Below are 17,914 nucleotides of genomic sequence, written 5' to 3'. Positions count from 1 at the left end.
TAAAAAAAAAGCTTTCCATCTAGTCAGTCAGCAAAATCTATTGGAAGGTTTCACTTGGTTTCTCAGCTACCATAAAGAACATAGAACATACAGTGCAGGAGACCATTCGGCCCACCAAGTCTACACCAACCCACTTTAAGCCCTCACTTCCACCATATCCCCGTAACCCAATAACCCTCCTAACCTTTCTTGGACACTAAAGGGCAATTTAGCATGTCCAATGCTAACCCGGGACCCTGGTGCTGTGAAGACACATGATATGTTTTAATGCAGGGTTACAAAACTGTGGGTCACGAGCCCCAGTGGGGTAAGACGACAGGATTTGGGATCATGAGCTTCTGGACATAATTGCCATTGAGATGAGGAGTGCTGGCAGCGGGGGGCCCCTTTAGTTCCCCATTGGAGAGCATGACCTAACTGATTGATCTCGGAGGCCGGATTCTTATTCCAAATAATGCCATTGAAAAGCTGAAATATTTCTAAAATCTAAGCAGATCAAAACACACACACTACCAACTCCACTCCTCAACTCCCTTTCACAGCTCTCTAACAGCCCCATCTGGCCCACATAATGGCAATTTTCAAGATTCAAAATGGAGTCACAGTGAGAAAGAGTTTGGGAAGCAGTTTCAGTAGATGTACACATAACACTTATTACGCAAGCTGTTAAGATATCACTTGATGCTTTCACTATCATTTCAGGGAAGTGCATTTTTAAGGCTGAAAAATTTCAACTTAAAAAAAAAATTGTCCATGGTATGTGGGTGTGTTGCTGTCTATTTCAGTGTTTATTGCCCATCCCTAATTGCCCTTGAGAAAGTGGTGGTGAGCTGCCTTCTTGAACCGTTGCAGGCTATGTGATGGTGGAACATCAGCAATGCTGCTAGAAAGGGAATACTGTCTCAGCGACACTGATGGAACGGCAGGCAGTGTAGTTCCAAGTCAGGATGGGGAGTGATATTACGCCGATTGAAATCTACAAGATGCCTTTCGACCTATATCAGAGTTCATCTGAAGGTATAGGTGAGGTGAAATTAAGTGCCAGTGCTGGGAAGATGTTGGGTTAAAATGTACTCTTATGTTGCTAATTAGATTTAAGGAAGAGTGCAATTCTACCCACACCTACTTTCCTTCCAACTACTTTTCCAGTGATGGATAATAACAATTAAAGTGGATCAAAGACTGCAAACATACTAGGAATCCACAAGATCCATGAAAAAATTAATCTCCACTGCCAATGAAACAAGGCAAGGTCAACAAACAAAATAGCTGATCATATATTGTAACTGCACCTTTATGGACTAAATGCTAACAAACTAGCACCATCATTTATTTTGTGATGGCTGGAGTTGCAAGGCTGCAATTGTTTTCTGAATAGGAAAAATTATATTTTAACAAATTAAAAACCTGCAGTCAGTACATACAGATGGCATGGCTTTACAATGCGTTACAGAATGATAACCATTCCAATAACCAAGACAGAGAGAGGGGGGAGAAAAAAGCTGGTTCACGTTAGGTGCTTTAAATTGGGAGTTGAATCAATAAGCACATCACAATTTGTACAGTCCACTGACCAAACAATTAAATCCTGAGTAATAGATATGTTGATAGGACAAGGTGACGAGTGGTGGAAGGAGATCCATGTGGAGCATAAATGCCGATGGCTGATTCTATGCTGTACACTCAACGTAACTTAGGTAAGAAAACAAAAGTACATCTTTCGTACAACTTCATCCACCACACTCCATAAACTTGAGCTCATCCAAAACTCTACCACACATATTTTAACTCACACCAAGTTACTTTCATGCTTCACCACTGTACTCCTATGACCAGGATGGGAGGAGTCCACATTTTATTTAGCCTCACTATTCCACAGGTCACACCACTAGTTAAAAAGTTTAAATCACTCACCAAAATGGCCAATTATCTATTTTCCTACTGTTAGACCAGAATAAAATAGACATAACCATGCTTCTTTCAATAAACGCAGGATGATTGATTTATCATAAAATGAAACTTATTTTTTGAAACTAGCTGCAAGAACTGGTGACACAAAATTGTAATATGGAAATATAATTATCTATCCCTTTTAAAGATTCTTCGGCACGGGCACACAAACAAACAAAGGACAAACGGGTAGGGGTCTCTGCGAGATGGGCAGTTGAAGAGCAGACTTTGAAAAAAAAAAGAGGATAAAGTTTGCAGGGTTTTGACGCTGTTGATTTGGGGTTCTCTCGTGTGCAGACACATCTCAATAGACACCTGGAGATTCTCACCAACTAAGTTTCACTGTGGAGGAGTCTATGGTCGGAACAATCATTCTGGTCTCAGCCTCTCGGGATTCCTAGCTGGATACTGTTAACCACTCCATCTCTGGCAAGGAAAATGCGAACTGGGCAGCTTCTCATTTTCTCAGTTGAGTCCCAACTAAATTCAAAAACAAGTTCAAAACATAAAGCTCAACCCAGTCATGTGATTTTCAGTAAATCGTTAGCTTTTGGCTTTTAAGCAATTAAAATAATTGCAGTGCAAAAAGCACAGCTTTTGCCCTCTCAAGTAGTCTGATGGTCATAATGCAACGACCTTCCAAATTTATGGTTTTCCCAACAACTCGCTAACTTAGACCAAGTCCCAGTCCAGCAATGACTCCATTTTAAGACTCTCATCCTTGCTTTCAAATCCCTACATAGCCCCTCACTCCTCCCTCATTACAATCATAGAACATAGAACAGTACATCACAGAACAGGCCCTTCGGCCCTCAATGTTGTGCCGAGCTTTGTCTGAAACCAAGATCAAGCTATCCCACTCCCTGTCATTCTGGTGTGCTCCCATGTGCTTATCCAATCCTTCAAGATCGGTGCACTCCTCCATTCCAGCTTCAAGCAATCTGATTTCAGTTATTCCACCAATGATCACCATTCCTTCAGCTGTCTAGGCCCAAATTCTAGAATTCCCTCCCTAAACCTCTATTTATATTTCCTCCTTTCTTTAAGACACCTAGCTCTTTGACCAATCTTTTGGTCACCTGCTCCAATGTCTCCTTATGTGGCTCAGTGTCAAATTCTGTTTCATAATCACTGCTGCGAAGTACCTTATGATGTTTTATTATGTTAAAGGCACTATATAAATCCAAGTCTTTACCACTTCCCCAAACCTCCTATTGAAATAAAATATAAACAGATAATAGACTAGTGGTACGCATATACAAATTGGACACCATTTGCTGCCCCATTTCCTGATCACCTAGTTCTTTGTGGATTTGGTGGACCAATGTGACTGAGCTTGTGACCAAACAGCTGTGAAATGTTACCCTGCCTGGATTTGAGTGCTGTTTCTTCTACTGTTCACACTGTACAGCAAGAAGGCAAGAGAATACTAAATGAAGGGAGCATTAGCCAAGAATGCAGAGGGGTGAAAAGGCCCTGTTAAAACAAAATTACATAAAACAGTTTGTCATACATATTTTCCATTCCTTTGCAGAAATACTATCCTCAACTTGGCAAAGGTGGGCACTGCTGAAATCTGGAATTCACTGACACAGTCGCACATCCCATAGCAACAAACTGCAATGTATCTCAGAATTCCTAAGTGGCTCTTGAGCAAAGCATTGATTGAGGACTGTGGTCTTTAATAAGCAAATCAGTAGATACTTCCAAAGAAATTCTGACCTGAACAGAAGGCAATCTCACAACGATCAGGTTTTTAAAACGGTCGACATAATAAACAAGTCCCCCATCCACATTCACCCAGATAGAGCAGCACATTTTAGGAGCTAAGCAATCATAAATTTACACAAGTGAGAAATACACATATATTTACCATATACATTCACCCCAGGGTTCACAATACATTGCTGTTCTGTGACTTGGATCCAAGAGAAAACATTTTCATTCATTGGCCATACAGGGTTGAAAATTCAAGTCCCACTTCCGAGACATGAACCGATAATTGAGGCTGACATCAGTGCAGTGCTGAAGGTGCACCATCAGTGGACCGAGGCCCAGTCTGCCCCCTCAAGTGGACACGAAAAATCCCTCAGCCGCTATTTTGACGGATAGGGAATTTCTCCCGGTGTCTTGGCCAATATTTAGCCCCAATCAACAAGATTATTTTGTGTGCTTTTTATACTGTAAGCCTAGCAACAACAGTGGCGCAAGGAATAAATTAAAACATGCCAAAAATCACAAATTGACCCAACTTTCAAATTACGACAATGGCAGCAGCATAGAGCAGATATGTGATGCAGGAGTGCACAGAGGTCAAGATGGAAATTTTGAAAGCAAAGCTCTTGGTGTACCAGAAATATTACAATGTTTCAGTCAGTCCGAACACCGATCACTGACAGTTTGCTGGGATGGAGGGTGGCAGGGTTGACAAACATCTAAAATGGCATTTCTTTGTTCAAATTTCTTCACAGAATTTCAATTGTTCAAAATAGCTGCAGATTACACAGCGAGATAATTCACTATTATTTTGTTAATTTAAGAGTCCCATTAAAATGCCAAAATGTTCACTTGAAAATACTTTGGCTGTTTTATATCAAAAATGGATTGGAGTCTATGTTCTGCGCTTATTAACTACCCCCCAAAAAAAGATTTGTACTTAGAAATCCACAGCACACTACATGTCCTCAGCCCAAATCGCCTTCAGCTCCTTCATCAATGACTTTCCCTCAACAGAGGTCAAAAGTGGAGATTTTTGCTGATGGTTGCACATTGTTAAATATTATTTGCAACGCCACTGATGCTGAAACAGACTGTGTGCGCAGGCACCAAGTCACACAAGTGCCATGCAATGGCTATCTCCAACAAAAGAGAATTTAACCATCTGCCATTGGCATTAACATCGCTGAATTCCCCCCACCATTAATATCCTTGGGGGGGGGTTATCATTAACCAAAAACTGAACTGGACTAGCCATATAAAAAAAACTTTAGCTACGAGAGCAGATCAGAGTCTGGGAATTCTGCAGCAAGTAACTCACTTCCTCGCTCCCCAAAGCGGTTCACCACTGACATGGCACAAGTCAGGAGCGTGGAGGAATATTCTCCACTTCCCTGGACAAGTGCACGTTCTCCCCATGTCCGCGTGGGTTTCCTCCGGGTGCTCCGGTTTCCTCCCACAAGTCCCGAAAGACGCGCTGTTAGGTAATTTGGACATTCTGAATTCGCCCTCCGTGTACCTGAACAGGCACCAGAATGTGGCAACTAAGGGATTTTCACAGTAACCTCATTGCAGTGTTAATATAAGCTTACTTGCGACAATAAAGATTATTATTATATGGTTCCTTTGATAGCACCTTCCAAACCTGCGACCTCTACCACACAGGACAAGGGCAGTAGACGCATCGGAACACTACCACTTGCATGTTCCACTCCAAGTCAGTCACCATCCTGACTTGGAAGTATAATGTTGTTCCTTCACACTCACTGGGTCGAAATCCTGGAATATCCTTCCTAACTGCACTGTGGGTGCACCTACTCTAGATGGACTTTAGCGACTGCAGGTTGTGGGTTACCACCACGTTCTCATGGGCACTTAGGGACAGTAATAAATGCTGGCCTTGGGCAGTACGGTGGCGCAGTGGGTTATCCCTGCTGCCTCACGGCGCTGAGGTCCCAGGTTCGATCCCGGCTCTGGGTCATTGTCCATGTGGAGTTTGCACATTCTCCCCGTGTTTGCGTGGGTTTCACCCCCACAATCCAAAGATGTGCAAGGGAGGTGGATGGAACACACTAAATTGCCACTTAATTGGAAAAAAATTAATTGGGTACTCTAAATTTATATTAACAATAAATAAATAAATGCCAACATCCGTGAAAGAACAGAAAAATAAAATTCCAGAGCACTTTATGGTCAATGGAGTCTTTTTGAATTCACTGTCATAATGAACGCAGCCAATCTGCATACGGAAAACTACCATGAACAGAAATTAAATAATATCAAAATAATCTATTTTGTGATGATCGAGTTGCAGCATCAGGCAAGGACATTGGGGATAGGCACCCCAGCACTCTATGTCCACCGAAAAGAGCCTCAGTTAAATATCTCACTCGAAAAACAGCACCTTTTAAAATTGAAGCTCTTGAATGTCAAACCGAGATTCTGGTGTTCAAGTCTCTGTGGTAAACCCACAATCTTCTGACCCATAGGAAAAAGTGCTGCCAACTGAGCCATGGCTGACGCAAACAATCAGATATTGAAGAAAAGATTTTTTTTAAAAAGGAACAGTACTTAGTAGAGCTTAAGGGTAATAAAATCAAAAGGCAAACAGCACCACACTCAGATTATAATCTTCTCACTTGGCCAGCGGTGCTGCTACCAACATTTCAAGGAAGCATAAAAATGTATGTACTATGATCATATGTTCAATTCCAACCGAAGGAAACACTAGCCCTGGTTTGACACTAGCCCCGGTTAGGGACAGTCCTTCCAAACTTAGCTGGTGTCCAAAGAGAGCACTTGAATCTGCAACAGAAAATTTGATGCTACCACCTACAGAAGTGAAATGTGGTTCCCAACCGGATTTACCCCATCAGAACGAGGAGATGAAAATATGCATACTTGCTAACACATACAATTTAGATGTTTTGGGATTGTGTGTAGGAATGTGTGGCATCAAAGTCAAATGTTTGCTCAGTATGTTTGTGTGCACATCATCCAATGGAACACATGCAAATTTTCAAACTTTGGCTTGACTTTCAACGGTGTTATACCTTATACGATATCAACCCAATGCACTCATACCCGACTTTGGATTTATACGCTTAGTCACATTGAAATATGTCACCCAAGGAATAATATATAAAAGTAGTAACAATAATAAATCATATTGGTTTAATTACAATTTTGCTGTACTGTATTGATTCAACAATTCTGTTTAGTCTACTGACTGATGTTTCTTTTGAGATAGAGCAGATTTTTAGAATACCAGTATGTTAAACCTTGCACTTTGTCGAAAGGGCATGGATGAGGCTCAGGAAAAGGGATGTGAACGAAAAGAACAGATAACAGTAATCACAAAGGATGAGGAATAAAGGGTAAGGGCCAGGGAGGTGAAGGAGGCTGATAATACCAAGGATTTTTAAGCGGGAACTAGAAAGTCATTTGGTGAGAAAATCAATTGAAGGATCTGGGCACTGAACCATGATTTCTGTTGTTGAACTCTGGTGGCAACAATTGACTAGATTTCTCTGACAATTCTTTTATTCTTATAGGACAGAATTTCAGAGCATTTTACACGGAGGATGGGCACGGAAAAGGGTTGAATAGGATAGAGTGAAGGAATTAGGAAAATAAAGCAAAGGCATAGGAGAAAGACTGGACAGAAATTTTGAATGCAGGGAAGGAGTTGATGAGAGAGAGGGAGGGGTTTTGGGAAGTTCTAAAGAGTTGCTGTAGAAACTAATACCCAAGATGGAGAATGAGCAGCAGAGGTGCGCATTGGGACAAACAATTATAAATGGTTACGGGAATGTGGGACAAGGTTTTGCAGGGATGCTAATAGATTACATAAGCCAGGGGTGGGAAAACTACGGCCCGCGGGCCAAAAGGTCTTTATGCGGCCCACCAAGTCATTAAAAAAAAAAAAATGTTTTAATTTTTTTTTCATTTTTAATTTTTTTTTAAGGTTAATGGGGGGGGGCTGTTGGGTTACTTACTGGTATAGGGTGGATACGTTGACTTGAGTAGGGTGATCATTGCTCGGCACAACGTCGAGGGCCGAAGGGCCTGTTCTGTGCTGTACTGTTCTATGTCCTATATAAGGCGCCCAGAATCATAACAGAAGTAATTATTTTACTTAATATACTATGCGGCCCTTTAAAATTGTGAATTTCTGAAGGTGGCCCTTGCACGGAAAAGTTTGCCCACCCATGACATAAGCCATGAGACAACATTAAATTATGTTTAATCAAATTATTAAATCCCCACTGAGGACAGACCACCATTTCAGACTAGGACAAACCTTGGCTAAAACTGAATCCTAAAGCTCCAAACAATACAAAGATTAGGATTTTGTTTTGGATTATTGACCCTGGACCTCTTTAAATAGAAAACTATAAATCCATCCCGATAAAGTAATTTGAATCCAACAGCAGTCAGTTTCCAGTTTATTTCTAGAATGTTATTTTATGTTTAATGTTTCTTTAGCCACACCCTATTACTGAAGTCAATTTCTTTCACTTTCTGTTTCTCCAGACCAACGCTGTTTACACTTGGCTACAAACCAAAACCACAAAAGTGATTAATCTGATTCTCAGAATCAATTCTGTCTGTACACAATGTGACTTCCACATAACTTTTTGTAAAGGCTCCAACTTCAAAAACCTTAATTCAAACCAATGGAATCATTTGAACTCCAGTTTACCCAGTTTTTCTTTAGAAAATGTTAAATTAAAATACAGCTCGAGGAGTGCTTAGGCCCTAGACCAATAAATTGTTTTGTTCATTGTTTCTCTCTTATTCGCCCAATTTATTTAGCTGGAAAGAGGGTGGCACAATGATTAGCACTGCTGCCTCACAGCATCAGGGGCCCAGGTTCAATTCTGGCCTTTACGGTTAAGTGGGATTACGGGGATAGGGCAAGAGTGAGTCTAGATTAGGGTGCTCTTTCAGAGGGTTGGTGCAGATTTGATGGTGCTGTATGGAGTGGATCAGGAGTTGGGCGATCAAAAAAGCGGCTTTGGAGAAGAGAGAACAGGCGCGAAAAAACAAGATGGCGGCCAGCGGGGATCAGGCAGCGTGGTCCAGTGGTCACGGGAGCAGCAGGAGTTTCTCAGAAGCTGCTTCACCGAGTTAAAGGTGGAGATGATGGCCCCTATGAAGGCTTCTATTGAAAGGTTGGTGGAGATCCAGAAGATGCAGGGGACGGCGATCAAGGAGGTGCAGCAGAAGGCCTCTGATAACGAGGATGAGATTTTGGGCCTGGCGGTTAGAGTGGAGGCACACAAGGCTCTGCACAAAAGATGGCAGGAGAGGCTGGAAGACCATGAAAACAGGTCAAGGAGGCTTAACCTGCGGATTATGGGTCTCCCTGAAGGCATGGGGGAAGTTGGAGAGCCATAGAGGGAGCCAACAGGGACATTGGAGGTACAGGCGGGAGCGGCCGGGGTCAGCATGAGTCAGCTGACTTACGGGAGTGCAATGGGGGGGGGGGGGGGTTAAGCGAATGCTTGACTAGGGTGGGGGGATGGAGGGGGGCGGGGATGCTGCTTTGCTGATTGGAGGGGAATCAATTTTCAGAGTAAAGGGGAGAGTCTGGACGGGGAGCCTCCTGCTGGGGGGCTGGAGTGTGGGGGTGGTGCGGGCACGTGGCTGGCCAGAAAAAGGAGATGGCTAGTCAGCGGGGGGAGGGGGGGGGGGGGGTAATTAACCCCCCGACCAGGCTGATCACGTGAAACGTGAGGGGCCTGAATGGGTCAGTCAATTGGGCCCGTGTGTTTTCGCACTTAAGGGGGTTAAAGGCACACGTAGCCATGCTACAAGAAACACATCTGAAGGTCGCGGATCAAACCAGGCTGAGGAAGGGACGGGTTGAGTAGGATTCCAGATTTGGAGTCAAGCAGTCTGGTAATGGGGGGGGGCTTCAACACGGTCCTGGACCCGGCACTGGATCGGTCTAGGCCTAGATCGGGTAAGAGGCCGGCAGCGGCCAAGGTCCTGAGGGGGTTCATGGACCAAATTGGGGGTAGTGGACCCGTGGAGATTCGCTAGGCCAAGGGCGAAGGAGTTTTCTTTCTTCTCCCATGTTCACAAGGCGTACTCGCGGATTGACTTTTTCGTGGTGAGTAGGGCGCTAAGCCCGAGAATGGAGGGGGTAGAGTACTCAGCCATTGCAATTTCGGACCATGCCCTGCACTGGGTTGGGGCTGGGGGAGGGGAGAGGCCAACGCACTCTGTGGAGACTGGACGTAGGACTATTGGCGGATTCGGAGGAGTATCCAAGGCTATGTGGCGACCAACGATACTGGGGAGGTTTCAGCGAGTGTGGTCTGGGAGGCGCTGAAGGCAGTTCTCAGGGGGAGCTAATTTCAGTCAGGGCCCACAGGGAGAAGAGGGATAGGATGAAGAGGGAGAGGTTGGTGGGGGAGATACTTAGGGTGGACAGGAGCTATGTGGAATCCCCCGAGGAGGGGTTGTTAAAAGAGTGCCGGAGTCTGCAGGCGGTGTTTGACTTGCTTACCTCAGGGAAGGCAGAGGGTCAGTGGAGGAAGGTACAAGGGGGGGGGTGGTGTACGAGTATGGGGAGAAGACAAGCAGGATGCTGGCGCACCAACTGCGGAAGAGAGAGGCGACCCAGGGAAATTGGGCGAATTAGGGACAGGGGTTAGCACGGTGTTGAGCTCGGCAAGGATCAATGAGGTCCTCAAGGACTTTTATGGTAAACTGTATGAGTCAGAACCGAGGGGGGGGGTTGAAGCGCATCTTGGACCAACTGAGGTTCCCTAAGGTGGAGGAGGGGCAGGTAGAGGGATTGGGGGCCCCGATGGGTTAAGGAGTTGGAGGAAATGGTTAAGGGTTTGGAGGGTATGCAGTCGGGCAAGACCCCGGGACCGGACGGATATGCAGCAGAATTTTACAGCAAATTCTCAGAGCTGTTGGGCCCGTTATTGTTGAGAACCTTCAACGAGGCTAAGGAAAAGGGAAACCTTCCCCCGACGATGTCGCATGCTCTGATCTCGTTCATCCTTAAGCGAGATAAGGATCCGTTGCAATATGGATCCTACAGGCCGATATCGCTTCTTAATGTAGATGCCAAACTGTTGGCCAAGATCTTGGCCACCAGAATTGAGGACTGTGTCCAGGCAGTGATTAATGAAGGGCAGGCAGCTTAATACGAATGTGTGGAGGCTCCTGAATGTGATCATGATGCCCTCGGAAGGTAGGGATGCAGAAGTGGCGGCGGCAATGGACGCAGAGAAAGCCTTCGATCGGGTGAAGTGGGAGTACCTGTGGGAAGTGTTAGGCAGATTTGGATTTGGCGAGGGATTCATAGGGTGGGTGAAATTGCTGTATCAGGCCCCTGTAGCGAGTGTGTCGACGAACCGGCTGCGGTCGGAGTACTTTAGGCTACATCGAGGAACGAGGCAGGGGTGCCCCCTGTTGTTTGCCCTGGCAATTGAGCCGCTGGCCATGGCGTTGAGAGTCTAGAAACTGGAGGGGGCTGGTTCGGGGGGGGGGGGGGGGGGGGGGGGGGGGGGGGTGATCAGATTTCACTGTATGCGGATGACCTGCTCCTGTACATTTCGGATCCGCTGGAGGGGATGGGGGAGGTCATGCAGATCCTCAAAAGATTTCGGGGACTTTTCGGGGTATAACTTGAATATCGGGAAAAGCGAGCCTTTTGAGATACATGCGAGGGGCCAGGAAAAGAGAATGGGAGAGCTACCGCTTAAGATGGTGGAGAGGAGCTTTCGCTATTCTTCTTCAAGCGGGTGAACAGGATTATAACGGGATTTGTGTGGGCAAACAAGACCCCACGTGTTAAGAGACTGTTCTTGCTGGCGCTGCCGAACTTCTGCAGCTATTACTGGGCAGCGAATATATCCATGATTCGGAAATGGGTAGTAGAGGGAGGGGGGGGGGCAGCGTGGAAACGGTTGGAGGAGGCGTCTTGCAGGGATACTAGCCTGGGGGCATTGATAACGACACCACTGCCGCTCCCGCCGACACGGTACACCACAAGCCCGGTGGTGATGGCAACATTGAGGATCTGGGGGCAGTGGAGACAGCACATGGGGGAGGTAGGGGCCTCAGTCTGGACCCCGATACAGAACAATCACAGATTCGTTCCAGAATAGACGGTTGGTTCCTAAGCTGGCACAGAGCGTGTATTAAAAGGATGGGGGACTTGTTTATTAACGGGACTTTTGCTAGCCTGAGGACGCTGGAAGAGAAATTTGAGTTGCCACCAGGGAATACCTTTAGGTACCTGCAGGTCCAGGCTTTCGTGAGGAAGCAGGTGGGGGAATTTCCGCTGCTACCGGCCCGGAGGATACAGGACAGGGTGGTCTTGGGCGTGTGGGTAGGGGACGGAAAGGTATCGGATATATACCAGGAGCTGCAGGAGGCGGAGGAGGCCTGGGTAGAAGATCTGAAGGGCAAGTGGTAGGAGGAGCTGGATGAGGAGGGCCTGTGGGCAGACGCCCTGGGCAGGGTCAATTCCTCCTCATCTTGTGCCAGCCTTGGCCTGGTTCAGTTTAAGATGGTGCACCGGGTGCATATGACAGTGGCGAGAATGAGCAAGTTCTTTGGAGTGGAGGACAGGTGTGTGAGGTGTTCAGGGAGCCCAGCAAACCATGTCCATATGTTTTGGGCATGCCCGGCACTTACAGAATTTTGGAGAGGCTTTGCAAAGGCTATGTCCAAGGTCTTGGACACTCGGGTAAAGCCGAGCTGAGGGATAGCGATATTTGGGGTGCCAGAAGATCCGGGAGTGCAGGAGTTGAAAGAGGCCAAAGTCTTGGCCTTTGCCTCCTTGGTAGCCCGGAGACGGCTCTTGTTAATGTAGAGGGACGCAAAAACCCCGAAGTGTGGAGACTTGGGTCAGTGACATGGCTGGGTTTCTAAGTTTGGAAAGGATAAAGTTAGCCTTAAGAGGGTCCTTGCAGGGGCTCTCCAGGCGGTGGCAACCGTTCCTTGACTTTCTCACGGAACGTTAAGTGGAGGTCAGCAGCAAACCGGGGGGGGGGGGGGGGGGGGGGGGGCACCTTGCTTTGTATGGGGATGGTTTAGCTCACTGGGCTAAATCGCTGGCTTTTAAAGCAGACCAAGCAGGCCAGCAGCACGGTTCAATTCCCGTACCAGCCTCCCCGGAAAGGCGCCGGAATGTGGCGACTAGGAGCTTTTCACAGTAACTTAATTGAAGCCTACTCGTGACAATAAGCGATTTTCATTTTTTTCATTTCAAGTTGTTAGCTCGTTTTTCTTTATTATTACTATTACGTTTTTTGTTGTTTTCTTTCTGTAGTGGTTTGTAAAATTTTGTTAAAATTTTGAATAAAAACAAATTTTTTAAAAAAACATATATTCCCTCTCTAAACCTTCCTGCATCTCTACCTCTCTCCCCTCTTTGAAGACTCTCCTTAGAATGTATTTCCTAATATTGACTTTTTTAGCTTGTTTCATTTTTCTGGCGAGTCCACTTGTGTGCAACACCTTGATGTGTTTCCTATTGATAATGCAATATGAATGCAAGTTGTTATTGGTAACAAATAGGAGAATACATTCCACTCCTGCAGGCATATAAATTTGTCCCTCAACTCTGCAATACTTGTTATTTGAGCAGAATTATAAGAAAAAGTTTGACCAACAACAGAGTAGCGAAAAACTCCGAGGAGCTAGTAAATCTGGTAATGTGAAAGAGCAGGATTAATGTAAAATGTTGAAAGAGGGCAGCACGGTGGTGCAACGGGTTAGCACTGCAGCCTCAAGTCACAGGTTCGATCCCAGCCCTAGGTCACCGTCCGTGTGGAGTTTGCACATCCTCCCCGTGTTTGCGTGGGTTTCGCCCCCACAACCCAAAAAGATGTGCAGGGTAGGTGGATTGGCCACGCTAAATTGCCCCTTAATTGGGAAAAAAAATTAATTGGGTATTCTAAATTTACATTAAAAAAAAGTTGAAAGGACCAATGCATCTCTGTAGATAATCTTTGTAGGCCCCTCAGAATGAAGAATCCACAAGGAAGGGAAGCCTTTCTCCCGACTTCACGCTGCACCTTTCAATTTCAAATCTCTACCCAGGGCCATTTAAGACTGACCGGGTACTCAGAAATGTGTTCTATACAAGAAACCATATTTTTCTTCTATTAATCATATTCGCAGTTGTAATTTTTTTTCTAATAAAGACAGGAATCAATGTTATGGAGTCCCATGCATCTGAATATTTAACATACCTCTACCCAAATTGTAAACATGCTGAAACACAATTAGTTAGGTGCATTTACCACGCCACAAGTAGCTGTCATTTCCATAGTAACTGAGGGACCTGACAAAAAGTAGATTTCAGCTAATTGCTGGAACTTGCAAGTATCATCATAGGCTTAGAAAGCACTTGCACTTTTGGGATGTCCCAAAGTGCTTTATTACCATTGAGTACTTTTTGAAGTGTAGTCACCATTGTAATGCAGAGAAACTCAGCAAAAACTTCACATAGGATTACGTAGAACATACGGAACAGAAACAGGCCATTTAGCCCAACCAATCCACACTGGCATTTATGCTCGACTTGAGCCTCCTCCAATCTTTTCTCATCTAAATCCATCATTGTAACTCTCTATTCTTCTCCTTCAATAGGGGGAGGTGGTGGCGTAGTGGTATGGTACCTGGATTGGTAATCCAGACCACCAGGGTAATACTCTGGGGACATGGGTTTCAATCCCACCACATGGCAGACGATGAAAGTGGAGTGGAGTACAATAAAAAATATGGAATTAAAAATCTAATGATGGCCATAAACCATAGTCAGTTGCTGTAAAAACCCATCTGGTTCACTTTAGGGATGGAAATCTGTCGTCCTTACCTGGTCTGGCCTACACGTGACTCCAGGCCCACAGCAAAGTGGCTGACTCTTAACTGTCCTCTGAAATGGTATTCAGTTCAAGGACAATTAGGGATGGACAACAAATGTTGCCAAAAACAATTCCCTGCGGTAGCAAATTTTACTTTCTCATCACCCTCTGGGTGAAGAAGTTTCTTTCGAATTCCCTATTGGAATGATCCCTATCTTATATTGATGCCCTCGAGTTATGCTCTTCCACAAGAGGAAACATTCTCTCCGTATCCATTCTATCAAAATCTATAATTCAAGCACAGACATTTCAATCTGCCAAAAATAGCATCAAGATATACAACCAGATAAACTGGTTGTTTAGTGGACTTGGGGGCTATTACTCCCCCGCTCTTCTCCAAAATCCGTAGGTCTAAAGAGATCTTGAACATCAATGCAGGAGGACTTATCTAAAAGATAACACCTCTGATATTGCAGCAATCCCTCAGTTTTACACTTTGTGTCATCCTAGATTAAGTGCCCAAGCTTCGAGGGTAGGGCGAGAATCCACAACCTGCTGACTCAGAAGTCGCAGTGAACCCCAGTGAGCCACGGTCAGTGTCCCAAAAGTGTTCATCAACATTCCAAGAAAATGCAGTTAAAAGTTCGAATTCTTGTTTCATGGGATTTCCTTTTAGTAAAAAAAAATTAATACCTCTCAGAGACAGAACTGAAATGAACAGCTGCGCAATCTCAGCTACTTTTAAGATGTGCAGCGCCGTCGTCGGGATTAATTCTGCAGTTTATCCTTTTGACCAAATACAGATTAAATGGTGGAATTTGTACAATTGCTGTACCTCCGCCTCCTTCCCAAACCGCATGAGATTGAAAATACAAATGTTTGATGTATGGAAACAGGCGGTGTCTAGTGGCACCCTCGAGACCTTCCGTGCCCATTGGGCATCGCCGGGGCTGGGGTGCCTTCCTGACTCCATTAATCACATTTTGGTTTGATGTTTTAAGACACATTTGTGATTCGCTTTTTGCTTTAGGTTTCCCTTTAAGGGACTGTCCCTTTAATTTGCCCCTCAGTTCATTTCATTTAGTTTACTTGGTTATTTATGTTAATCAAAATAGTTGGAAGCACAATGGTAGACAAGGTCAACTCATTTCTTGTGGTGTGAAAAAAACAGCATAAACAAGACCCAACTGTAAGGGACTTGGTATGCAGTCATCCATCTCCGCAGATGGGGTGGGTGGGTGGGGGGGGGTCTTGAGGGGGTGGTCAGCTGCAGAGGAAGGAGGGGGTCTGGCAATGGCAGAAGCGTGGGGTGGCAGGCGAGGGCTTGGGAGTGTGCGTGGGGCATGGGGGGACGAGCAGGAGCATGGGAAGAGGGGGAATGGGGTGGCAGAGGGGGGAATGGGGTGGCAGAGGGGGGAATGGGGTGGCAGGGGGGGGAATGGGGTGGCAGGGGGGGAATGGGGTGGCAGAGGGGGAATGGGGTGGCAGAGGGGGAATGGGGTGGCAGAGGGGGAATGGGGTGGCAGAGGGGGAATGGGGTGGCAGAGGGGGAATGGGGCGGCAGAGGGGGAATGGGGCGGCAGAGGGGGAATGGGGCGGCAGAGGGGGAATGGGGCGGCAGAGGGGGAATGGGGCGGCAGAGGGGGAATGGGGCGGCAGAGGGGGAATGGGGCGGCAGAGGGGGAATGGGGCGGCAGAGGGGGAATGGGGCGGCAGAGGGGGAATGGGGCGGCAGAGGGGGGAATGGGGCGGCAGAGGGGGAATGGGGCGGCAGAGGGGGAATGGGGAGGCAGAGGGGGAATGGGGAGGCAGAGGGGGAATGGGGCGGCAGAGGGGGAATGGGGTGGCAGAGGGGGAATGGGGTGGCAGAGGGGGAATGGGGTGGCAGAGGGGGAATGGGGTGGCAGAGGGGAATGGGGAGGCAGAGGGGGAATGGGGAGGCAGAGGGGGAATGGGGAGGCAGAGGGGGAATGGGGAGGCAGAGGGGGAATGGGGAGGCAGAGGGGGAATGGGGAGGCAAAGGGGGAGAGACTGGCAGGGGGAGGGGGTGGCAGAGGGTGGAGGGGTGGTAGAGAGCAGGAGGGAGCCGGCAGGGGGGAGGGGGTGGCAGGGAGCTGGCAGAGGGGGGAGGGGTGGCAGTTGGGGGGAAGGGGTGGCAGTTGGGGGGGGGGAAGGGGTGGCAGTTGGGGGGGGGAAGGGGTGGCAGTTGGGGGGGGGGCGGGGGGGTGGCAGTTGGGGGGTGGGGTGGCAGTTGGGGGGGGGAAGGGGTGGCAGTTGGGGGGGGGCGGGGGGTGGCAGTTGGGGGGTGGGTGGCAGTTGGGGTGGGATGGGGGGGGAGGGGGGAGGGGGTGGGAAGGGGGCGGGAGGGGTGGCAGTTGGGGGGTGGCAGAGGGGGGAGGGGTGGCAGTTGGGGGGGGGGGGGGGGGGGGCTCCAACTCTTCACAAACAAACTGCCCTCAGCCTCACCGCGGCTCCCGCAGAATCTTCTGGAACTCTGTCCGCCGCCGCGCTCCCGGTTATCCCATCGACTCCAGGGGCCTCCGATCCCGCCGCTTCTCCTCAGGAATCTTCTGTCCTCAGTCGGCAGCACGGGCGCGGGGAGGGAATGGGCCGGGAAACTTTCCGGCCGCGCATCACAACAACAACAACACAAACTCCTGCAGCCAGCGCGGCGCCGCCCCTTCTGCCCGCTCCGGACCCTGCTATTGGCCGCCGACCTCCCGGCCGCCCCCCCCTCAGCGGTCGATTGGTCGGGAAGACGTCCATCAGCCGGACCCCGCCACGCCACTGGCCGCCCGCCGAGTCCGTCAGCGGCGCCCGCCCCCTAAGCCCCATGCGATTGGCTGAGAAGAGTGTCACTCGTCTTTAATCTCCCGCCTTCCCACATTACCTCATCGCAGCCTCGACGTTCGATTGGTGAATGTCGCCGTCAATCATTGCCTCCCCTCCCTCCTCCCCTGCCCGGATCAGAAGCCTCCGCGGCCTGCGCCCTGCGCATGCGTCAAGAACTGCGGTACCCATTGGTCAACCTTTTCCATTACCTCATCCTAAAATGAGGGATTGATAGGTCGACGTGGCTGTCAATCAACGCTGTCGACCAGCCCACCCCACCCCTCGAGTCCATTGGCCGCCTGGCCCGGACCGCGTTGCCGATTGGTGAATGGAGGTGTCAATCAATGAAGGATACGCCCCCTCCCTCTGTGGGCCATAAAGTGGTTGTTTTCCCAGCTTCTCATTCAGGGGGAGGGGGAGGGGGAAGTAGAGCAGGGCAGCCCAGCAGAGGGCAGTGGATAATAAAGTTTACATAGAACATTCCCATCTATAAGGACTTTTACATTAATTGAACAATCACCTTAATGCTCCTGAAAAGTTTTCAAATAAATGTATTGTGCCCCTGATCA

At 47.6% G+C, this 17,914-nt stretch overlaps 1 protein-coding gene across 3 annotated transcripts in view; it reads right to left on the bottom strand.

Moving 5' to 3' along the window:
* The window catches only part of tnrc6b (trinucleotide repeat containing adaptor 6B), a 166,887-nt gene extending 149,665 nt beyond the window's left edge, over positions 1-17,222 (bottom strand). The window contains exon 1 of one of the 3 annotated variants that reach the window (XM_038783598.1): positions 16,980-17,222. The gene's annotated coding sequence lies outside the window, so the exon portion shown is untranslated. The remainder of the gene's footprint in view (positions 1-16,979) is intronic. The other 2 variants (XM_038783599.1, XM_038783597.1) reach the window with 2 other exon arrangements.
* Positions 17,223-17,914: the final 692 nt, after the last annotated feature.

This window comes from Scyliorhinus canicula, chromosome 23 (assembly GCF_902713615.1).
Source record: "Scyliorhinus canicula chromosome 23, sScyCan1.1, whole genome shotgun sequence".
Classification (NCBI taxonomy): domain Eukaryota; kingdom Metazoa; phylum Chordata; class Chondrichthyes; order Carcharhiniformes; family Scyliorhinidae; genus Scyliorhinus; species Scyliorhinus canicula.
The sequence above is the reverse complement of the archived record's forward strand: the minus strand, read 5'-3'. Positions and strand labels throughout refer to the sequence as shown.